The sequence below is a fragment of the Kogia breviceps genome, chromosome 5 (genome assembly GCF_026419965.1).
Source record: "Kogia breviceps isolate mKogBre1 chromosome 5, mKogBre1 haplotype 1, whole genome shotgun sequence".
NCBI lineage: Eukaryota > Metazoa > Chordata > Mammalia > Artiodactyla > Physeteridae > Kogia > Kogia breviceps.
Window position 1 is genome coordinate 148446407 of NC_081314.1, and position 24327 is coordinate 148470733.

The 24327-nt window shown below is 56.1% G+C and overlaps 1 protein-coding gene across 4 annotated transcripts in view; it reads left to right on the forward strand.

Annotated features, from left to right (window-relative positions):
- ADARB1 (adenosine deaminase RNA specific B1) overlaps positions 1-24327 on the forward strand; it is a 117323-nt gene that overhangs the window by 16009 nt on the left and 76987 nt on the right. The window lies entirely within an intron of this gene.

The following is a 24327-nucleotide window of genomic DNA, read 5'->3' on the forward strand; positions in this document are numbered from 1 at the left end:
CACAAAATTCCCGAGATGTAACAGTCCTCCCTTGAGGTGGTAGGAGCTGCGGCCCAGCTGCTGAGAGCCTGGCGCTGGGCAGCCTGGGTGGCTCACGTGACCATGTCCGATGTCCTCCGTGGCTTCCCCTGCCCACCTGCGTCAACACCGCACCTCCCTGGGGTCTGACCTTGGTCACCCTGCGTCCTCGCCCCGTCTTGAGACCTAGCGTTCTGTCCCGTGCGTTCATAGCACCTCATTCCCCCCTGAGAACAGCCTCGGCCACCTTGTTTAAAGATAGTAAAATATTGAGGTCACAGTGAGTTTTACTGAAAAATTGAGCATCTGACTCACGATTACTACTGTGGCACTAACTTTATTAGAAAACAGTGTGGGTTCTGTGGTAGTACCTTTCCTGAGGGGCTGCTAGCATCATTAGAATCATGTAACTTTTCATCTTCCTTAGTATAAGTTAAGGCTTTTTCCCTTCACTGATTTGTGCAGGCATTCAGCAGGCATTTTTGGAGCGTCTACTATGTGTCAGGCATTTGGATCCCAAAGGTGCAGCAGTGGGTAAAGAACCCAGTCTCTTCCCTCGTGGGGCACAGGGTCTGATATACCTTTAAACTGTGTGTCTTTCTAATCTTACCATCCTTGCCGTTCTCTCCTCGCTCAGACATCTACTTGTCTTTGCCCCTGGTGTTACCTTAAATCAACCTTGAATTAATCTGATTTCTTCCACTGCTTCAGTTTTGAAACTCCCTGCTTCAATGCTAGTTGACGTTTAGCTTAACTACTTATATAATGATTTCTGCTTTTACCAGATTTTCACAATGAAAAGGCGAAGATGATTTTGACATTAGAAAAGGTCAGTGTTTTAAAAGGGTTGCAACAGTAGACTAACTGGAGAAGTGTAGTGAGGTGACGCTCTTTGTGGCGTGTGGCCTGTTGTCCGGGGAGGAGCCGGGGACGAGCTGACATCTTCCGCTGCAGTTCTGGGGGGCCCGAGGGCTGCTTCCCACCCGCGCGGCCGCTCCTGGCCCCCGGCGTTCGGGCGCGTGGGGCGGGGCTGCTGGCGGCTGGGTGCTCCGAGCGGTGGGAGCCTGGCCGCCGAGGGCTCTTTCGTGTTTGCTGCACGCCTTGGGACCGTGGGGAGTGGGGGGGGGGCCTGGGCCCCTGTGGGCTGCAGTCCAGGGAGAGTGGCAGGCTTCCCTGGGGAGGAAGGGCTCGAGGACCTCGATCCGGGGTCGCTGGTGTGGAGGGCAGGCTGGGGCTCGGGATGCTGCCCGGTGGGCCCGGGAAGTTCACCTGCCCGTAGTTGCGCCAAAGTGACTGGGGGTTCTGCCTTTTGAATCCCTTGCAAGATTTGTTTTGAATTTAAAAATCAGTATTTTATTTTGATAAGAAAAAAATGGTTCCAGTTTATTTATTCAGGCAACTTAGAACACCTCAGAGATCAGCTTCCCTCCTTCCTCTGGAGATGCGGAGGAGCAGTCAGTCGGGGTGTGGGAGCACAGAGGGGGTGGGTTTCGCTCCTGGCCCTCGAGCAGCCGTCCGCAGAGAAGAACCTTCGCAGGAAGGACGGGTCACTGTGCCGCTGGGGCCGTCGGTGCAGAATGTGTGGCCTGGCCCTCGGTCGCGAGCCGAAGCCGGCACCCGTTCTCGTTCCTCGCCCCATCCCGCTTGACACCTTCACCCTCGGGGTCTCCGTTGAGGGTGGACAGAGACTCTGGGGTGACTTGTGACCCCCCGGGAATGCTGACCGGGCTGGCCCTCCTTTCTCTTCTGACCATTTTGCAACTGGCTTATGAGGGGGATTTAAAAATGGACGTCAGAGAAAACATTTTTCGTGGGAATAAATACCTATTGGGGGCTGGGTGTGGTTAGTTATACGTTGGAATTTAGTCTTTGAAAGTAACAATGATGGGGCTCAAGCCTTAACGTGAAGGTTGAATCCTCATAGATTTACCTTTAAACCTTAGAATCAGAATTCAGGAACCTTCTGTCAAAAGTAATTTTCCTGTTGTGCTCCTACTGGATTTTAAAAATGGATACATCTTATTTATTTGTACTTAATGTATGTCAGACTGATACTAATAGTATCACAGAATAGGAAAAACAAAACATCTTTCTATAAATATTAAAGTAATGAGCAAATTAGGGATTGTACAAAAACAGCAGATGATGTGGAGGAAATCGGTGAAGCTCTTAATGGCTTAAATTGAACTCTTGAGTAATTATTTAAAAACTTTTAGTAAGTAAAGCCTCTCAATCCTATAAAATAGGAGTAATTCATCATCACACGTTTGTATTTTTAGTTCTTTGTCTTGAAGATAGATCCTGGGTCCTAAAGATATCAAAACTTGTATCACATCTAGTTTTCTAAAGCCAAGGAAATCTTTCACCTGTTTTCTGGAGCCAGCAAGGTAATCTGTTACTAGGCCATTGAACCCCTTTTGGGGAGTCTCAGGTCATCCCACCCCCCCCCCGCCCATTTACCCAGTGGGCACAATGAAAACCAGGAAACCCAGGCTCTGAGATAAGCAGAGTAGTCTTGGGAGGACGGAAGCAGCTTGGCTACCGACACACTGTGGGGTCACACCCGCCTGCACGTGACTCCGGCCGGGAGGGGCCTGGCGGGACCCCGCTGGCAGGCACTGGGCCCCGAGGTGCGGAGTAGCTGCCGGATGCTGGCTTCCTTCACACTTCCCGGCCGGCTCCGGAACTGGATCTGGGCCGTGGGGTCCCTCTCGTGCCCTGGGCACCGCTGTCCCAGCTCAGCTTATGCTCCTGCTGGCCGCTATCCAGAGGCGCCCGCCAGCATCCCTGGCGCTCGTCGGTCGGAAGAGAGAAGCAGGATCCTGTGGGCGCCGCCCTCCGAGCCTCCTGCCGCTGTGCCCTGAGTCCGCGGCCTGGAACACCTCGTCCCCCTCGGTGAGGCTCTGCACGGCCGGGGCTGCGGTCTGGCACTGTGGGTGCACAGCTGTGTCGGAGAGGAGCCTCTCCTGGGAGGAGGCCTCGGGCCCAGGGCTGGGGAGGCCCAGGCCGCGCGGGGGGCTGCGGGGCTGGGGGTGAGGGCGCTGCCAGCGGGCCTTCTGGACTTCTCAGTCATAGTCCAGAACCCCCTTCCTCCGCGTTCCCCTCCGGCCCCCCACCCCCACCCCAAGCACCTTAGGGCCGGGCTTCGTGTCCCCGCCAACGGGGAGCTCAGAAGAGGCTCAGTAAAATCTGATGGAGTAACTTGCTTCAGGCGCTTCACATTCAGGGTGACTGTGTAGCTGCCGCCTCCCCGCTTGGGAGCCGTCCGATTATCCGTATGGCTCTCGGTGCTTGTCACCTTTTTACTCAAAGCGTTTGAAGAGGCGGTTTCTTGTTTTTCATGTTGTGTATAATGTCCTCTTTGATAAGATGGGTCTCTAGTGATTTTGTATATGAAAAGTGAGGCTCTTTTCAGATATGGAATAAATCAAACTATTTGTTCAGAAACGTCCAGAAGTAGATTTCACAGCTCTGTCAACAGCGGGGTTTAAAGCACAGTCTTTAATGTGTATTTCGAGTCTCATTGAAGCCCCAGAAGATCAGCTAACGTCAGGCTGCTTGCCTGTCTTTTTATTGAGAGCAGGGCTGCCCAAGTGCTGTGAGCCCACTTTGGACCTAATGCTATTATTGATAGTTGTCCGAAATTACCCTTACGTTGGGAAATCTTGAAGTAACCTTTGGAAAGTTTTGGATTCATTCCGTAGGGTGCTTTTGATGTGGATCTGGTGGAAAATGTCCTTTGGATGTTTTGGTAGCACCACCACCAGGTGCCCTCACTGCTGTCTGGGCCGGTGTGGTCGCCAGTCGGGACACCCCCTCTGCCCGGAGAAGCAGCCGCCGGGCACCCGTGTCTGCCTCGGTGGGCCCTGGTCCCGCCTGGGGCACGGGTGGGCTCATGGTTCTCGGGCGCCAGCCCGGCGGGTCCTCTGTGCACCCGGCGCCTCCCGCCCCCCGGCCCCACCGTCACCGGCTCCTCGTCTGTGGGGGTCGTGCAGGCTCGCCAGCCCTCCACGTGGCTCTTGCAGCCCCCAGTGACCTGTCTCTGTCGAGGGCAGCGGCCAGCATCCTGTTCCTGTCTTGCTCAGGCCGTGCCAGCCTGGCTTCCCGCCCGCCCTCAGCCCGAGGCCGCGCCGCCTCCTGCGCTGGGTGCCGGTGCCTCCCCGGCCGTCCCTGCTCCCCGCAGGCCTGCTGCCCTGGGACGGGCCTGCCAGCCTCTGTTTCTGTCTTCCTGCCGGAGCCCTGCTCGGAGCCGCGGGTGCTCCTCCTCGACTTCCCCGGGTCAGGATTTGCCCTCGTGCGGCCCGCGCTTCATCTGGTCCCTGTAGGCACCTTTCCAGGGGCACGTCCCGCAGGAAGCCCCGCTGGGCCCTTCCTGTGACTCCCCGCCGCACCGGGGAAGGGCGCTCCCTTAGGAGGGGGTTCGCAGCCCCGCTCCCCGGCCCGTTCCCCTCCACTTGCCCTGCTTGCTGCCCTGGCCCCGCCCCAGGGCCCCAGTGTCTGCTGTCCCTCCCGCGGGCTCAGCCGTCCCCTAGCCGCTCCCTGGCCCCCCACGTGCCGTCCCGTCTGCGCCCGGGGTGTGAGCACTCGACACACCCCGGTTGTTTGTTTGCACGTGTGCTGTCCGTCTCCTGCCCTGGTGTGTGAGCTTCTGGAAGCCAGAGGCGGTCCTGGCCACTGGTGTAGCAGGCCTTTGGTCCCGGGCCCGGGTTTGGCTCATGGTCGGTTCGGCGGCAGGTAGCGGGCCACCCGGCAGCGGTGGCTTCCGACTCCCGGGCCTCCCGTCGGGGCTGGCACCCTCCGTCTCGCCACTCTGCTGTTCCATCGTCACGTGTGGCTCCTTGGCCTTGAGGCGGCCGTTCCGAGGGGAAGCAGGGGACGGGGTCTCTCTCAGGGCCCTGCCGCCACCTCGCCGGCAGGGAGGGCACGGCGCGCGGCACAGACCGTACTCCCCAGAGTCAGGCTCCGCGAGGAGGGGTGAGACTGTGCGCGGGAGGCCGGGGCCTGCCTGGTAGGGGCTGTAGCGTGTGAGCGCCTGTCGTCCGCACCCGTCGCTTCCCGGCGCAGGTTCCGGCCGGGAGAGACCCCCACACCCCACAGATGGCCCGACTTTATGGGAAATGGAGGACGGGGCACTCATCTTTCATCTCAGATTAGACACACTGACCCACCTGGTGGCCAGCACGGTGGGAGCAAGTGCAGGTGCCCTCGGCAGGGACGAGGCCCGAGGGCATAGTCCCTGGGGTGGGCCGCCCTCCCTCCAGACCATCCCTGCCCGCGCCTCCCTCCTCGGGGACAAGCCGGCTTCTCCCCACAGGGTGACGGGGGCAGGAATGCGGCCCCCTTGTCCCCCGTGGTCTTTGCCATCTCCTGTGGGGGAGGCCTGGATGCGGGCAGCCTTGGGGACAGCGGCCCCGGCCCTGTCCTCGTGCAGCCCCCGAGGCAGCCCCCCTTGTACCTCTGCGAGCCCCCCCGGGGGACCTGCTGACCCTCGCCCCCTTCCTGCTGCCTCTCTCTTGGCTTCTGAGGAGGAACCCACCCGGGGTCGATTCCAGGACAGTCATGAGAGCCGAGGGGAGCCTCTGGGGACACTCGTCTGGCATTTGGTCCTGTGTTTCCTGCAGGGAAGGGGCTGGAGGACTGGGTTTCCTCCGCAGCCCCCAGAGGTGGGCGAGAGCGGGGGGACAGGCCCCTCCGGTTCTTCAGAGAGTGTTGTGCACCGCCAGGTGGTCCCAGTACCTTCTCTTGGTTAGTTGACGGCGAAAGAGCATAGCTTTGCTGGAAAAGTGGAGGTGGGCGTGGGAACTTTGCTGGAGGTCTGGGGCGCTGAAGAGGAGGCCAGCGGAGGGTGTGTGGGCCACCGCGGGTAGTGGTGTCTGTTCTGAGAAGTGGGTGAGCCAGTGTGGCGGGGGTCTGCGCCCAGCGTTGCCGTGTGGAAGTTTCGGTGGTGCAGGCCGGAGAAGCGGTGTCGGTGGGGCGGGGAGGTGGCCTACCCGGAGGGAGGCGGTGGATTAGGGCAGGGGGAGAGCTCAGGCACGTTTGGGGCTGCGCAAGGTGAGAGGGGGTGCCTTTGCCCGGCCAGAGCTTGCAGGGAGCCAGCTTTGGTGGCAGGAGGGCCGGAGCAGCAGGTCTGTTCTGGACACGCAGCTTGGATGCTCAGGCGGTTTTGCTTTTCCGCCTCCAGCTCCCCCCGGTGTTCTGGGCCCCTGGCCTGACAGGCAGCATTTTGCACCTCCCTCTCCAGGCTGACGTTTCACAGGCGGCCCGAACTGAACATTTGGAACCAATCACTTTATTTTCCTCAACTTTCTACCCTTTTTCCTCCCAGTGAATGTCACAACACCCTCAGTTGCTAGAAACACTTAATTTACCTTTTTCCCCAAACCTTATGTTCAGGGTTTTAAAATATATGTTAAAAAAACTCACCTTTAAATTGTAAAAATTCTTCAACGTACAGAAATAGAGCAGCGGCATTTGAAGGTTCTATGAGATTATGTATGTCTGATCTCTGGGTCATTCGTGGGGTGTGTAGGAAAGCAGAGTGCACAAGCGGACTTAACTCACTGGGCCTGGATTTGGGGATGATCTGCCGTCACTGTGTTGGCCCCTGTCACTTACTGTCCCCAAGTCAAACGTAGCCACCAGCTCCTAAGAGAACAAATTACAAGAGCTCTGTTGGTGGGAGACCTGGCCACTGCCCGTCACCCAGAGTACAGAGAAAGGCTTTGCACACCACCCAGTTGTTTTCTGACTTTATAATTTAATGAACCAAAGTAAAGGTAAAATATCCTTTGATTCCCAGGTACCCCGATTTCCTGAGCCACATCTTCAGTTTGCTGGGATTGTTCCATCCCCTTTCAGTCCGTTCATGGAGTGGAGGGAGGTGTGACCTTGGCGTTCATGTGCTGCACACCGGTGGCTATGGGGTTCTGCTTTCTGGGTCCGTTTCTGCCCGTGTGGTGGAGGCGTGGAGGCCGGCGAGGCGCGGGCGCTGTGTCCACGCTGGGCAGGCCCTGACGTGGTGCCCCTACCCGAGGACCAGCCGCAGAGCGAGTGGGCCCAGTGGGGCCAGCAGGGCGAGCGGGCCGGGCACAGGGCTCGGGCCGCGGGCTTTGAGCTTGATGCCGGGCAGGGCCCGGCTCTCCGAGGTGTTGCCCTCCGGGGTCGGGGTCGGGGTCGGGGTCGGGGTGCGTGCACTGTCCGTGGGCTCCGTGCCGGTCTGCGCGGGCAGGAGCAGGCCCACCAGCAGTAGCAGCGCCGGCGTGCTTGGCGCTGCCATGGCCGTGCTCTTTGGCACGTCCCCGGTCTGGTCCGGTGGGGCGGTCGCGGCCGGTGCTGGGTGAGTCTGCTCGGCTGAGACCTTTTGGGGGTCCTGTCGGGCGAGGTCTGGGCCGCTTCACCTGGCGAACTCACGCTGGCTGCTGTTAACGGCCTGCCCCGCGCCGGCCGCGCGCCCTCGCCCTCGCGTTCCGCAGCCGCCGCCGTGCGCGCACCGCACCGCGCACCGCCCTGCGCCCCGCGCGCCCGGTCCTGGGTCAGGGGCTTAGCCAGGCGCCCGCGCCAGGTCCCCTCCCACCCGCGCCGCCCCCGCCCGGTTCCTCAGAAACCCCGGTTCAGATATTTTAGGGGATACCGGGAAACCTCACCTCCTAAAGTATACACACAGAGTTTTAGTTTTAAAAACCTTGAAATTATGCTTTTTCTTAAGTATGCCTGTGATATAACTAAAACATTTTTTGGCTAATGCTTTGGTTTTGCTAATGTATAACATTTATTTCCTGCTCTGGAGTTTAAGGGGTAACTCATTTCTCACGTAAGTCAGGGATCCTTTCGCTTTGGGGGGTTATGGTGGGCCCCACCATCTTTCCAGCTGTAAAACTTCTCTCCCCAAGCAAAGCGTGTTGTGAAACTTTCCAAATACTGTGTACTCCACAGAAACATTTGAATATTTTGGATGCTCATCATGTTAGTAGACCAGAGTCTCTGCTGATTGTTAAATGGGAAAAAGAGCAACTTAAAATTGTGTAAGAGAAAAAGAGTAGACACAGCGGAATGTCCGTTGCCAGACTCGGTCCGCTCTCAAGCAGCCATGCTTTGTGTTTATTTGTAGTTTAAGTCAGAATTGTTAGTATTCTTTTTCTTACTTAGATTTGGTCTCTACTTGTTGACAACACAAGGGTTTAAATTTTTTTACATTTTTAAAAATTATGGAAATAATACACATCCTTGGAAATAATTATGCAGGCAGTTTAAAATGAAAAGTTCAGGCTTCCTCCCCCACCTCGCTCCCTGCAGGCCACCCTTTCCACAGGACCACCCAGTCAGTGTCCAGTGGGAGGAAGCCATTCCCCCAGAACAGAGTTGGGGTGCTGTTACCAGAAGGAGGAAGACGGACGCAAGGCAGGCTCAGCTATAGCTGTCTCTGCCACACGTGTATTTTTAATGTGTAACGGCATGCGCTCCATAAACGAGCATATAAAAAATAGTGAGGGTTCCTTTCTAAGACTGTGCAGGAAACACCCAACATGATCCTGGAGCCCCGATAGTGCCAGGAAGTATGGAAGTGCAAAAAAATACCAGCCCCCAGGGATGGGTGTGTCGGGGGAACAGCGGAGCCAACCGAAGGAGCTCCCAAGGGCCGGAGCTGGAGCCGGTTCAGCAACAGAACAAAGTCGTACTGGACCATGGCCCGAAGAATAAAATGAATACCCACGGGTCCAAACGGACATCAATGAGTGACTGATGAGGAGACGGGAGGAGAGGGAATCTGCTCTGCGGGAGAATCCACGTGGTTCTGCAGACACTCCGTCCTCGGGGAGGGGAGGGGAGCGTCCCCCCTCCTTGGGTGCGGGGTGTGCACGGCGACCTCCTTCCAGAGGACAGTGGGGAAGGGGGGAGCAGCTGCACAGCGGAGAGACCTGACAGACACACCTGCGCCAGGTGACCAAGGTCAGCGTCCACGGCGCAGGTCACGTGACAGCACGCGCCCCGGACGGGACGTGATGAGAAAGGCCCTTCCCCTCTGTGGTCTCCACTGAGGGACGTCCTGAAAAACGCCTGACTGGTCCTCAAAACGGTCAAGTCGTTAAAGACAAGAAGGTTGGGACTTCCCATGTGGCACAGCAGTTAAGAATCCGCCTGCCGATGCAGGGGACACGGGTTCCAGCCCTGGTCTGGGAAGATCCCACATGCCGCGGAGCGACTAAGCCAGTGCACCACAACTGCTGAGCCCGCGTGCTGCAACTACTGAAGCCCATATGCCTAGGGCCGTGCTCCGCAACAAGAGAAGCCACCGCAATGAGAAGCCCGCGCACCACAACTAGAGAAAGCCCGCACAGCAACAAAGACCCAACACAGCCATAAATAAATAAATAAATAAATTTATTTATTTATTTTTAAAAAAAGACAAGAAGGTCTGAGAGACTGTCACAGCCCAGAGGAGCTCTGAGGGGACACGATGACTACATGTCACGCGGGGTCCTGGATGCGGTCCTGGGACAGCAGAAGGGCCCCAAGGAAAACTGAGAAAGTCTGCATAAACTACAACTTCTTAGTTTCATCAATAATAGTGTATTAATATTGGTTCATTAAATGTAACAAACAGCATACTAATGTAAGATGTTAACAATAGGGGAAAACGAGGCGGGTATGTGGGAAATCACTGTGTGGTCATCTTAGCTTTTCTTTAAAACTGTTCTCAAAAATAAAGTCTTTAAAGAGTGTTTTTTAAAAAAGCTTATAATTCTGTAGAAGCTCCTTTTGTGTCCTCACCCTCTGCCCTAAGTATCAGCCCAACTTTTATTTTTTTTCTTTTTGGCCACGTTGGGTCTTTGTTGCGGCACGGGGGCTTCTCTGTAGTTGAGGCGCGTGAGCTTAGTTGCCCCGCGGCACGTGGGATCTTAGTTCCCCGACCAGGGCTCGAACCCGCGTCCCCGGCGTTGGAAGGCGGATTCTTTACCACTGGACCACCAGGGAAGTCCCTCAGCCTGACTTCCGGGGCAGCTGTCCGCTTGGTTTTCTCGTACATTCGTCACCTTTGTTTGTTGCCCTGGATAGCGTATCTTGTGGATTTGCCAGTGCAAACTGCACTCAGCAGGGAAGGGTCAGATGGCCAGCGAGCACTCCTGGGCGAGGCCAGGGTCTTAGTGAGTGTGGGTTTCCAGGGACTTCCCTTGCAGGCGTCCCTCCGGCAGTGTTCTCACTAAGTCACACAGGTTTATACACTTTTCAAAAGCGAGACTTTTAGTCGGTTAGGCCTGCGGTCGGCCCCTTCCACTGGCTCCGCCTTCCCCGCCTCCCCCCTCCTGTGCGGGGAGGCCTTGGATGGCCTTGGGCATCTGTTGCGAATCCGCCCAGAGGAAGCCACGCTGGGGGTGCGTGTGGGGTTGGATTTAGTGGGATACAGGTGTGTGGGGCTGGTGGCTTCTGTGAGGAGTTGGGGGCGTCCAGGTGCCGTCAGCTTGGACGTTGAAGTCGTTCTGTGCAGCTCGGGGTGTGAAGGACCAGGGCCAGTGGAAGGGGCAGGTGCCTGCTGCACCCAGTGACCTCAGGACCCCAGAAAGGAGAGGACAGATGGGGGCAGTGGAGGCCCAGCTAGGGTCTGGGCAGGGACCGCTTGACTGCGGCTCGGAGAGGGCGGGAGCACGGGGGCTGGGCCAGGAGGGGGAGGTGTTGGAGGACAGGGTTCCCGGAGCTGGGAGCTGACACCCTGTCCCGCTTGCCGGCAGTGGCCTCCAGCAAAGGCGAGGTGTCCGTTTTGCCAAGTGGGACGCTGCGAGGGGCTGGAAGCATAGGAGTGTCGGAGGGACAGGGGGCCCTGCCTCGCCGGGTGGGCAGCCCGTGGGGCGCAGATGCCACACGCGGCCCTGGCGAGCATCCTGACGGCGGCCCAGGAGCTCTGCTCGGAGCTTCGCCTCCACGCGCGCGCCCCCGAGAGGCTTTCTGGGGTGACTGCCGGCCGCTAGGGGTCTCGGGTTTGATGATCTTAATCGCAGGCTGCACTTCCCCCAGGGGGAAACCCTCCCAGATGAAGGGCGCGGATTCCGAGCGTAGGGTCGGCGGGCAGGGTGGAGTGGAAGAAACTCGCCTCCCAGCTCGGGGCGAAGGTGCCGGGGCGGGCGACGGCTGTGGGCTTTGCTGGGTCACCTCCCGTGTGGTTTTGCTGCTGCCTCAGATGCGTCATTGAGCCTTCGGTTTTCAACTTGTGACTGTGTCGTTGTGTCATTTATGTTTTTCCAGGAACGTTTGCTTTCATTTTGGCCCCTTAAGTGTGATAACCTAAGGTGGAAGGCCAGGTCTCTCATGCGGGCCACCTCGAGGCTCTCAGAGGACAATTCACTGAATACATTCTAAGCGAGAGAACCCCTGAGAGTTCGCCCTAAGGAAACAGGGAAGCGTGAACGTCGTGTAGAATAAAGCCCCCGAACGCTGTGTTGCTTCTGTGCTCTCTGGTACACCAGCGTTACAGGGACCTGTGTAAGTGGGTGTAGTTCAGGAACTGGCCGCCTCTGTGAAGGCCCCCTGGGGCCTGTGGGAGGGTGCGGGACCGACCTAGGGCAGTGGGATTCGCCTGCCTGGGAAGGGCTGAGACCCTTGCCCTGGCCAGGCTTTCTGGACCTGTCCGGTGCGTTCTCTTTTCACAGTAGGCCCTGTCTAGAAATTTTGGCTGAAATCAGCTTCTTTGCTTTTTCAGTCTGTTTTGCTAGTGATACTGTTGCTTTTGTTCTGTAAAGCAGCTGCGGGGGAATATCAACAGTCTGGTGGCCATTCTTCCCTGAGGAGAAAGCTACGTGCCATTTCACGTTTTAAGATTCTTTACTTCTCAGCTTGCTGACAAAGTTGTTCTTAGATTTTCAACCGTTGTCAATAGGGTTTCAAGCTTTCAAAGCTGGTTGCTTTTTTTTTTTTTTTTTTTTCTTTTTCACAGCAGTATTAATTCCTTTCTTTGTCTTAATTGCAATTGTATCCTGTAAAAACAGGCTTATTAAATTCCTTGGGAGGTTTTTTTAATAGGTCCCTTTCTCCACTTGCCTATGATGCCTGCTGAGTTTAAAGCCCCTTTCTGGGGTTTAACAAAGCTCTCTGTGTTCAGGGCGGGTTTGGGGCCTGTTTCATGTTGCAGCCTAGACTAGTATATTAAGTACACATGTAGTCTGTCAGTTAACTCATCATTAAGTGTTTTCACGATCGTTTCTCTACAGCCATCCTGACGCGTGAGCTTGCATAGAGCTGACCGATGCGGTGCCTAGATTAAGCTGCCTGGGTGTGGTCTCCACGGTAACCCCCGGAGAGCAGCCGGGAGGCCGTGGACCTTTGGCGTGTTGGCTGTGACCCCTTTTCTCTTATTCTTCTAATAATGAGTGACTTGGCAATTAGAACAACCAATTAATAAAAAATGAATTTTCCCAGCAACATAAAGAAGTTCAGGCCACTTCACTCTTACAGACCGGGTCACTGCGTCTGCGGCGGACTCGGCTCCTCGCGGCGGAAGGCGCCCCGAGCCAGGGAGCAGCGGCGCGAAGGGATCGCACGTCCCCCGAGCGTGAGAGTGACGGCGCGGCTACGTGGGGGGTCACTGGAGTACCGCGGCCGTGGACTGGGAGTCGGAGTGTGCTTTCCAGTTATTTCAAATTCTAATAAAAGTAACATTTAGAAATCTAAAAAAAATCTCTTTTTCAGGGTCCACAAATATCAGTCGTTCAGTTTGTCCCATATGACAGTTCTGTTTTTCTCTATGAAAGTCTTGGCAAAGGTTTAAATAAGAGCCAGAAAAGTAAAGAAGGTTTTATTGAAAATAAATTTTAGGTGCTCGTTGCCCCCCCCACCTGTGCTCCCCACAGGGCTGGCGGTGGACCACAGGGGGCGCGCGCGGGAGGCGGAAGCCGCGGGAAACGCGGGTGTGCGGCGTGGCTGCTGCGCGCAGCGCTCCTGCCGGCCGGGCTGGGGGCAGGGCGGGGGGACGCAGGGGCGCGGAGTGTGGGCGAGAGGACGTAAGCCGTCCCTGTTTGCAGCTCCCCCGGCGAACCCGGGCGGTACTGTCCAGCAGACCCCCTGCAGCGCTGGGGTGGGCTCGGTCCTCGCCCCTGCACTGTTTGTGCAGAGGCCACTGCGCGGAGAGCGTGGCCCAGAGGCCCAGTGAGGAGAGCAGGTCCATAACAGAGGAATCTGCCAGGGTAGCAGGAACACGGAGCCACCGCGCAGACGCGAGTCGTGTCTTTCACACACACAGAGCTGACCACCCGGAAGTTATCGGGGAGGAGACAGCCCCTGTACCCCAGCAGAATACGTAGGAGTAAACGGAATAAGCGCTGTTCGAAACCTGAGCGGAGAACATTCCATAGATCCTCGAAGTCACAAAAGTAGCCTTGAGCCGACGGAAGGACACGCCTTATGCTTGGTTCGGACGTCGCCGTGTCACTGAGGTGGCGGTGCGAAGTAAGTTTACAAATTTAATGTGATTCCAATAAAAATACAAACTCCAGAGTCTTTTTTTTCCCCTTGGGCTGGACACGTTGATTCTAAAATTGACGGAAAAAGAAGCATGCACGAATACCTAGAAAACTCAGAACTGAAAGGGCTAAGAAAAGGACATTAACGTGTCCTGTAAAGCCTCTCTACGTGAGGTAATGTGATGATGGTGCAGGACAGACACAAACAGAACAGACGGACCAGTGGACCAGAAGCCCAAGTACAGATGCAGATCTAGTGTGTGATTAAGAGTGCTGGGCCGGGGTGAACTTTTGAACAAGTGATTTGGGGACATTTGGACACCATTTTGTAAAAGACGACATTAGATTTATGCCTTAGGCCATGTACCAATGGATCCGAGAGCTGAATGTGAAGAGGAAACTGTTCGAGTGTTAGAAACGTTCGTCAGTAAAACCTAAGTGTGGGAAAGGCTGTTAAAAGTATAACTCAGAGTTCAGGGTCCACAAAAGAAACGACGGCGAAACTGATGACATTAAAATACTAGAGCGATGAAGAGCCTACGCCTGACCAAAACCGAAACAACAACGTCGTCAGGTCAGATGACAAAAGGCCATTTGTGAGAAAAATCTACACAACGTGTCATTAATATTTTAAAATTGTGGCAAGTGAAAGGGCAAAATCCTGTAGGAAAATAGGCAAAAGGCATGAACAGACAAGACACACACACACGTGTGAAAATGGCCCTTCAGCTTCACTGAGGTACCGTTTCTCACACCAGATTAGCAGAAATTCCAAAGCCCTTTGGAGCGCTGTCACAGCGCACGTGCTTAGCGGTGGCGAAGGGGCCTCTTCGGCTCTACAGGGAGCGTTGAAGTTCACGGCGGTTGATTCTGAGCTTCCCCGCGGTTGGCTTGGAAGTCGACTTTAGGATGAAAGGGACGACTCTGCCCCTGGATGTGGTCGTCGTCAGGTGCTGACCACAGCGTGGGCGTTTGGGAAGCTGTGTGCACGAGCTGCCGGGCCCCCGGGCCCCTCACAGGCGCCGTCCGTCGCCCCAGGCCTTCTGTCCTTCCCTCATCCCCACACTCAGGAGCCCTGAAGCGTGGGCGCTGCCGTTCTGCTGCCCTTTGCCTTCGCGTGGCTCTGGGTTCCGTGCGGATCTCACACTCTGCTTGGCGGGGGGCCTCCGCGATGGGTGCGCAGGTTCGGCGGAAGGGTGCTGACCTGTCTGTGCGGTGCGGCCCCCCGGCCGTCCCTAGGCGGCCTCTGCCCTCTCAGGTGGCCGGTGCGGAGAGCGTGGGTCTGTCTCAGGAACTTGACCTGAAGAAGTCAGACGGAGAGGAGGAGAGGCCCGTCTGCGCGTCAGAACCTCGTCTCGGGCTGGGCTGGAACCTTGCGTCCGGAACCACAGGCCCGGCCCTCCAGCCGCCGTCTCACCACAGGCATCCGCTGCTGACAGTGGACTGCCTTCTCTGCTCGTGGGTTTTGGTTAAAGGCCGACTTGTTTTGATTGAAAAACTGATTTTGTGTTCCAAGTGTGGGCCTGAGAACACGCGGCCTTTTCACACAGAGAAGACAGCCTGGCAGGGTCTGATGGCGCTGAGCTGCATTGGTGCCGCCTCCAGACCTCCTGTGCCCAGTGGGTGGTGGCGGCGGGGAGAGAGGGTCCCGGGCCGAGGCCCCTTCCAGCCTGGGAGCCGCGCCCCTCTCCGTACGGGGGACGTGGGGGGCAGTGTCCGTCCTGCCAGCCGCCCATGGGGCTGAGGCCTGCCTCTCACCGGGGGTCCGGCTTGGCCCTGGGCAGCTCCCAGCAGTGGGGCAGTAGCCTCCCTGCCCCACGCGGTGAGACCATACCAGGGCTTAGCAGTGGGAGAGGGCGACAGGGCCCGCCCCGCGGTGGCGCCGCGCGGACAGCTGCTGGACGTTTGCTCCCTTCCTCCCCACCCCCCCGGCCCCGGGGAGTCTCAGCCCTCCCCTGTTGGCCACAGCCCAGCCCGTACCCCGGACGCTGCATTTGCAGGGGAGAAAGCGGTGATTTGGGTGGATGAGGGGCCTGGCAGGTGTGCACGTGCCCCCTCCGTCCCCCTCGTCCTCCCCGCTGCAGTGCGGGGCAACCTGCCGTCCTTTACAGGCTGCGTGGCACCGCCCGTCGGAAGCTCCCGTCCCTGGCGTCTTCCAGCTCTACGTGCCAGGCCTTGAAGCTTCGTTTCATTTTGGGGACCGTCTGGAGGGGAAGAGAGATGCCTCATCACGAGGAGGCGCCTCATCCCTGGAGCCACCTCCCCAAGTGGCTCTCAGAATTAAAGGGACGTTTAAAGCAGCACCACTAGCCACACATGGCTGTTTACATTTGAGTTAAATAGAAACAAAAGTTGGTGGGCTCAGGCGCACTGACACTGGCCAGGGACGGGTGGGGTGGGGGCAGCAGGGGGCAGCGGGCGGGGGTGGAGGCGCAGAGCCCGGCGCGTAGGTCCTGGGCGCGGCGGCGGGCCTGGCTGCTCAGCCTCCCTTTCCTGTGGGGCGTTGCCCCCATCACCCACAGGCTTTTTCTCCCGTGAGAATCCCGTGCTTCGCCGTAGAAAATCCAGACCGTAGGGACGAGCAGAAGGAAAGAAGTCGTCTTGGCCCCGCGAGGAGACCGCAGTGACCCTCTGGGGCGGCGCCTCCTCGCGGGCTCACGTGGGCGCACGGACGGGCGTGCCTTGTACCCCAGACCCGGCTGGTGTGTCCACGGCCGTGGGGCACACGTGGCGCGGCTGCTCTGCTCTCATCGCGGATCAGGGAGCTGAGGGGGACTGAGCAGCTGCCGGGGCCACGGCTCCGGGGCAGAGTCTGGGCCCCGGGCTCACGTGTGCGTCACCGTCGGCACAGCCACGCCTGACCGCGCGTGCGTACATCCGAGCACGCTCACACGTGAGGACGGCGGCACCGCTGGCCTGTCGAGCGCCGTTTCCGTGTCGTGAGCCGCTCTCTTGGCCGGGTGGGTGGTGTTCCTCCTCGCCCGTCCCTCTGGGTGCTGCTTTGTGCACCCTCCTAGCACCCTCCTAGCACCCTCCTAGCACCTGGCCTCCTGGGACTGGGCCCTCCGGTTGTTGAAGAGTGGGGAGGTGGCCACACTATTTTAACCCAATCGTGCAACTTTTGCTTGTTTCCAGGTTTGCTGTTCAGACCAGTGTTTTGCTGTAGCTCTTAGTGTGCTTTCGGCGGTAAGTATAGAAAAGCCGACTCAATCTAAGTTTTAGCAGAAATAGTCAATTTACTCCTGAGGTTTCCTTGAGAGTCCTATAGCAGATCGTTCCAGAGCTGCTCGCCAGCCGCACAGCGCGGAGTTTCTCCTTCGAGCTGCGCACTGGAAACGCGAGGCTCACGACCCAGCCCGGAGTCAGATGTGAGCGTGTATTTATATCCTCAGCCTTTCTCCAAAAAGCTCAGACGCTTTTCTTTCAAACGCTAGCTTTCTGCTCTATTAGCTAGTGCAGGGAGAAGAGAAGCTCAGATTAGTCAGTTTGCTTTGTATTTATTTTTACTTGGCTTTTTCACTTCCAGATTTTGAGAAGAAAATGTGAGATTCTTTTCTGTGCATAATTTTCTTCCTTGATGAGAAGCCACTTTCAGCAGTAGACTCTCTGAACGTGGTGGAATTAACCTCAGGGTGACGTGTGCATTTTCCGTTCAGGAAACAAACTTTAAAAAATGTTGATCTGTTTACTTTATGAAGTAATTATTAATTCTTTTTTCAGTAAATTGGAAAACAGCACACTTGCATCCCGAGTAGCGCTTGTGTTTTGCACACAGTCCGACCGGTTTCCAAGGCAGAGGGACGTGGGGTGGCTGCTCGCGAGGACCATTTTGTCAAAGAGCCAGAGGAGGCAAGAGTGCGCAGGGTTTGTTTACTCGTTGGTTTTTATTTATTGGTTCTTCAGGGATTGAACTACATACGTGTCACTGGCAAGAATCTATTTTAATTCAAGTCCTCACCTATAGCACTTTGAGGGGTCATCCTAATCTATTTAAGCACTCAGCCATCCCTTTGGAAATTCTAACAGTCGAGGAGTTGCTAGCATTTATTGCACCTTTGATATTTCTATTTACGGTTGCTGTCAGGATTCATCTTATTTTGAATAGGTGACAACTTTTTGACCACTGTTGAGAGAAGGTAATAAACAAGCACGCTGAATCTCATGGTATGTGTTATGAAAACAGAGATTCCTGTCCTGCTTCACGGAAGCAAGGCACGCGTCTCTCGCCATCCCTGTCCTGGAGCCCCCGTCGTGCCCTGCCGAGGCCTCCGCTCCTCCGCCCGCCGTCCGCGCTCTCGTGTGAGATGAGGGTGCGCACGTCTCTCCAGGGGCCTCTGTGCTCTTGCTCTCCTTCCTCTTCCACCTCATCTGCAGTGACTTTAAAAATGATTTGCGTTTGAGCTCTTGTTGGGAAGCGTCACACACGGGAAGGCGCACAGACCATGGATACGCAGCTCAGGGTGTTAGCACAGAGCTCACTTCCGCGCAGGCCAAGACGCTGAGCACTGGAAACGGAGCCCTGACAGCCGCAGCCTCCCCCGGCCCCCCACCTCAGGCAGCCCCGGCCCAGCTGTGGCTGCATCTGCCGCGGCTCTGGGCTGTAGGTCGGCTTCCTTGCCTGCTTGTTTTATACAAATGCAATCAAAGCACGCGCTTTTGTGTCTTTCCTTCTGTTCAGCGTTATACGTGAGGCTCCCTGTGCTGTTGGAGTTTATTGCCATGTGTAACATTTCCGCTGTTTGGCCATCATTCTACTGACGATGGATAGTCAGGCATTTGGGGGCAGTTACGAGTAAAACTGCTGTGGCTGTTCTGAGGTCGGTGGACGTGCTGACCCGCGGCCCCGGGCGGCTCTCCTGTCCCCACGCCTCCCGGGCCTGGCTTCTCTCCTGTTCCCGCCTTGTTACATTTTCCCGCTCCGCTAGGCGTGCGGCGGGGTCGGACTCCTCCGGAAGTGCCCGGGGAGGTGGTGGAGAGGGGCAGTGCTCCAACACCGCTCGTGGCACACCTTCCCCTTTGCTCTGAAAAGCAAAAAACACTTTTCTTCCTGTGTAAGTTGTAGAAATTGGCTCATCATTTTCCAGATCTGTCTTGGGTGTCTTTTCCGGAGTTGCCTGTTTTATTTAGTTTTTCAAAGGCGTAAGCAGGTCGTCACTTTGCCGTCAGTGAGGCAGGCGCGCAGGAGCCACATGGAGGCTTTGGGCAGCCCGGGACCTGCCGGGAGGCCTGCGGGGAGGGGAGTGGTCGGGTGGGGCTGCGCAGGGAGACACGGCCCCTCGCTGGGGCGTCTGCAGACCTCCCTGTCACCTCCCGGCTGGGGGCGGGGCTTGCGCTAAGAACGGGGACACCTGCGGTTGGTAACTCCTGCAAGATGGCATGGCGAGTGGGCGTCCTGGACAGATGGGGTCAGATCCCAGAGCCAGGCCGAGGGGGTTGCCGGCGGATGAAGGGCGACCTGGAGGCGTGGGGGCCGGGGGGCCGTGGGAAGTCACCGGGGCTGGAGGCCAGGGTGTCTGAGTGCCTCACGCCCTTGGACTCTGCGCAGTTTACATCCGCGAAGAGGGAAATCTACTCGCCTCGCCTGAATGCTTCCCAGGGCTATTTGGGGGGACAAGATGTGCAAATAAAATTTAAAAATATTTTATGGGATGTTAATTGTTCACCTTGCCCTCAACTCCTCTTGTTTACTTTTGATGGGCACTGAAAGGAAGTGCTTGGAGAGCTTCCTCTCTTAAAACTACCAGGAAATGGCCTGGGACGTGGAATTTATCTAACAGAGCGTCTGAAACCTGGTCCGTGGGTGACACCTCAGAGGGTCCTGCCCGGAGGTGCCTCAGAACTACTGAGGGTTCTTTAACATTAGCCGCTGTTGAAATAAGTGCTTACGACTGACACGGTTATATCCCAGTCACCCCGTCCTTGACAAGTAAGTGCGAAGGTCGGTTTAGCTGAGCCACTTTATAACTTTCTCAAAGATTTCAAGTTGGAAGTCACAGTTGGCTTTTACTCTTGTGAGCTTAACCTTTACCGTTAAGATTAGTCATATATACATATCACGTGTATGAAGATTAACATTTAGTAAAAAGTACCTTTAAACACCCGTTAAAGCACCAGAATATTCTTTTATAAATTGAGGAAAACCATGCGATCTAACACGGGTAGTGGCATAAAGTTTTCTTTTAATGACTCCCAGGATTAGTAGACATTGCCTGGGTGTCAATCAGAGGTTGCCACACTCAGTAAAAAATAGTGAGCACATTCTTACTAGGCAGTGGCTCGGGCCTGAGAATACCTGGAGGTTTCCTTGGTTCCTGCCCTCAAGGGCTCCGAGATGGCACACAGATAAAACACGGATCGGAACAGGAGGCAGGCAGCGTTCACCAGGTACGGCAGGTGTTGCAGATCCATGTGGCGTGCTTTCCCATGAGACACAGATCACCCCAGGATGCATCTCAGGGGCTCGGAGCGGGGAGGCCTTCCACCCTCGTGGGGCAGAGGGGCCTCTGGGCGGCGGGAGGGCTTCGCAGTTGCCAGGTCTTCACGGAGGAGGTAGTACTTGAGCCGAACATTCTTTTGGGGTTCGATTGTTCTGAGTCACATATTAAAACTCCTCAGCATCACTTAATTTTTGTAGATGACGAGCATATCGGGGTTTATTGACAGGTAGTTTCCGTCCTCGCCTGGTCGTCCTCGTCCCCCACTCCGTCCGCAGCGCGCGAACCCCGCGGGGTCCTCTGCCTGGATTGTATTCACTGCCTGTGCAGCCCCGGGAGGTGGGCGTCCGGGAGGGAAAGCCCGGAGCCTCTAGGGCTGGGGAGCTAGACTTTCCGGCAGGCACGATGCCGGCCCTGCCCCTGGCCCGGCGCGCGGGTCACACCAGTCTGCAGGAGGCCCCGTGCTGGCCCACTGGGGAGACGGTCCAGCCACAGCAACGCAGGATCTTGGGGAGGTTTGTTTCTTCCGGCTCCCAGGTCGCTTACGCAGCTGCGCAGGCTCAGGAGAACGGTAAAGCGACCGGCCGTCTGGTGACAAACAACGTGTTGAACTGAGTTCTACCTCTTCCTCCCGGACGTGCAGAAATACGTGCTTTTGGATCTTCGAGCTCGCGTGTTGGCGCTCAGCGGGAGGTGGTCCGCTCTCTCCTCTGGCTGCTCCCAGAGTGAGTGACCGGTGGGCCCGTTATCGAGTGTGAACATCGAGGAGCAGCGGCGCCCTCGCTGGAGCTCACGGTTGGCCGGTGGGCGTCCCCGCGTGTGCGTTTTCTGAGTCCCGTTGTTATGGGGGTACTGACTTGCTGTGCCCGCGTGCCTTTGACTTCAGCGCGGTCCCCCTTCTCCTGGAGCCTTGGGTTTGGAACTTCACGTGTTTAAGAGTCGAGACATCTGTTTTGATTTGTGTCAGTTAAACCCGAGGGTTCTTGCAGAAGTCGTCAGCTTTGTCTGGTAGGTGAGGACGATTCATTTGCTCTGAAACTCCAGTGTTGGTCTGCGGTGCTGCCGTGTAGCACATATGCCTTGGGGCTGAGCCCAGAGCTGTGGCCTTGTCCGGGGTGGCTAGTGCCTCGCCTGAACTCCAGGGCAAGGGCATCCCCTGACCTAAGTATTAGGGAGGCAGACTTATCCATTAAGGGAATTTATTTTGTCATTTTCTGCAAAGCCAAAAGCTGAGGAGATACGGATCTGTTAACTAAATGACTTCTCCGTTGTCACCTCTTTAGGTGAGGACCCGTGCTCTGCGTTTTTACTGTGGAGACTCAGCCCTTTTGCTTGAGGGTGGATACTGGGGGGAGGTGCTGGTGAGGGCATCTCCAGGACGAGGCTCCCAGTTCAGCACAGGAACAGCTGCTTCTCTGAGCCAGTTTTCTCGTATAAACAGGGTCAGACTGAGGCTTGGCCTTGTCCGAGGGCGGGGGCTGGCAGGACCGGTGTCTGTGCTCTCAGGCGCCACTGTCCCTTTGCCTCAACTGCTGTCTTTGAAGAACACTTCTTGCATTTCTGAGTTTCCTTTCCGTGAGATTTTATACTTTATTCGAAAACAGAATATGCTCATCGTGGACTCTGTACTTTGCAGAGCTGCAGAACTAGGAAGAAGGAGGCACACTAACCCCATTGCCTGACAGCAGCTGTTGCTACTACCATTTGTCTGTGTCCTTGGAGCTGCTTTTGTATGTGTTTTATTTTTTCCCTGAGCACAGTTGATAGGCTGTGCTCTTCTTTGTATTTCTGCGGGCCTCTTAGATCACTGGAACAAGGTGTGGTACAAATTTAACAGCAACAACTGGAGAGATGGTTTATGTTTTCAGTGTATAGCAACGTTTCGTAAGGGCTTCACTGAAGGTGTTTTCTGTCCCTGCTCTTATGATCCCATGTGGCGTGGACAGCATTATGCCTCTTGGGCTTTCTTCCTCTAAGGACGGGGCACAGCAGAGCGGCCGCGGCCTCGATGCGGCGCTGCTTCTGGCCGCGTTCTTCTCCCAGGACGGTTTGCCCGCCGCCCTGTCGAGTTTCCGGGGAGGTCGTCCCCCAAGCGCCGTGGCGTCTTCCCGCGACCACGGCTCACGCTCCGGGCCGCCGTGCTGACCGTGTGAAAGTGTGTGTGGCGGGGGACACGCAGGAGAGACGCGGGAGGAGGCGACTGCACGGCGCTCGTCAGCGCCGACGTCTGTGCTGCGTGTGACTCTTCCGTCGCAGACGTGGGGGACTTTCATGTGCATTTGCATTTGCATTTCTGTGACGTGCGCGGGACTTCCGTTGCACACGTGGGACACGCGTGCATACTTCGCGTGTACGTGTGATGCGCGTGTGGAGGGTCTCTGTGAAATCCTGGTTTAGTCTCTGCACCGCTCTGTCATATGCCCTCGTCATCACAGCAGGTATGTGTTAGTACAGAGGTGCCTCCCTCTTCGTAGGACGGACACCGTTTATCTTTTCGCTCTCACGGCAAAAAATAGTTTTAAAAGCATTCAGTTTTATGTAACGAATGTAGTGCTCATAACCACTTCACTTGTTACAAGGAGAGCTTGTTATTCTGTCCTGCAGACGCACTGCAATTGTTTAAGACACCCTGGTGGATACGGGTGTCCTTTCGCTGAACTGTTTTAAAAAAACCCCGAAGCGATACCTGCACGTGGTATGAAAGTGTACTCAATTTATAAAAGAACTCCGGTGCTTTAACAGGTGTCTAAAGGTATTTTTAACGAGATATTAATCTTCTTACACGCGGCGCAGCCCTTGAGCGAGAACGAAGTTACACGTCCCCTCTTCCTCTCTGCTCTCCCCAGAGGTGGACAGTCGATGGCGTGCGTCCTCGCCCTCTGCTGCCACGTCCTTCTTATCTTCACCCCCGTCACTCTGTCTCACTTCTGTTCACGGGCGGAGCCAGCAAGCAGTGCCTCTCTAGTTCTTGGCTTTTATGGGTTATATTTTTAGGTTTACATTGACAAAACTTAAAACATTTGTAGTCTGTTTCTCATCTATCATTCGGCTTTCTGTGCTTTTTCTACAGCTTTAGTCCAGAAATGTTAACGTAAGGAAGGCAGAGTGTGTAGTATTTTATGATAATATAAATGTATTTTATTGCAGAGCCAAATAGCTTGGCTGCACAAGGCAGAAGACGTAATTCTGTGTCACAAAGCTCTTGCCCAGGAAAGAGGACGTGCAGACAGAGCCTCCTGATTTCCTTTCGGGCTTCGGTGCTGCCTCTGGCTGCTTCGGCTGCTGTGCTTTCTCACCTCCCGTGATGTTCCTTTCTTAAATTCCGTTTTTGTTTGGCTGGAGCACCTCCTTAATCCACTTCTTTTTTTTTTTTTTTTTTTTTTGCTGTACGCGGGCCTCTCACTGCTGTGGCCTCTCCCGTTGCGGAGCACAGGCTCCGGACGCGCAGGCTCAGTGGCCACGGCTGACGGGCCCAGCCGCTCCGCGGCACGTGGGATCCTCCCGGACCGGGGCACGAACCCGCGTCCCCTGCATCGCCAGGCGGACTCCCGACCACTGCGCCACCAGGGAAGCCCACTTCTTCTTTTTTTTAAAATAGATCTTTATTGGGGTATAATTGCTTCACGGTACCATGTTAGTTTCTGTTGCACAACAAAGTGAATCCGCCGTATGCATACGCATGTCCCCGTATCCCCTCCCTCTTGAGCCTCCCTCCCATCCTCCCTATCCCACCGCTCTAGGTCATCGCAAAGCACCGAGCCCATCTCGCTGTGCTGTGCTGCTGCTTCCCACCAGCCAACTACTTTACGTTTGGTGGTGTATGTATGTCAGTGCTACTCTCTCACTTCACCCCAGCTTAATCCACTTCTTTATGGAACGCATGGCTGAGAGACTTCTTGGGTTTCTGCATGCAGTGTTCAGACATGTGGTTTATTTGTTCCCATACTTGATTGGTAATTTGACTGGGTCTAGAATTCTCGGTTCGTACAATTTTCCTTTGGAACTCAGCAAGTATGCTCTAGTGTTTTCCAGAGTCTGGTGTTGCTAGTGAGAAGTCACATGGCAGCTCTGTCCTCGCTCTTTTGCAGGTAGAGCTCTCCTGCTCGCTCCTTCTCTCCCTGCCCCTGGCCTCCAGTGCTGAGTATTTGACTTAGAATTACTCTTCGCCCTGATCCACTTCTCTTCCAGGTCCTAGTGACCATACTTGGACCTGCCCCCCCGCCCCCCCTCCCGCCTTGGAAACCTCAGACTGTCTTTGGAGAGTATTCTCAAGCTGTGGCCCGGGAGTCACAGCCCTGCCCTTGGCTCCTTGCTCTTGGGAAGCCCTGCCCTGCTGTCTTGCACACGGCTCCTTCCACTCCTGCGAGTCAGCCTGGGTCCACCTGCTCTCTGCCATGACCGCCCGTCCCAGCTGCCTGGGCTGCAAGCCC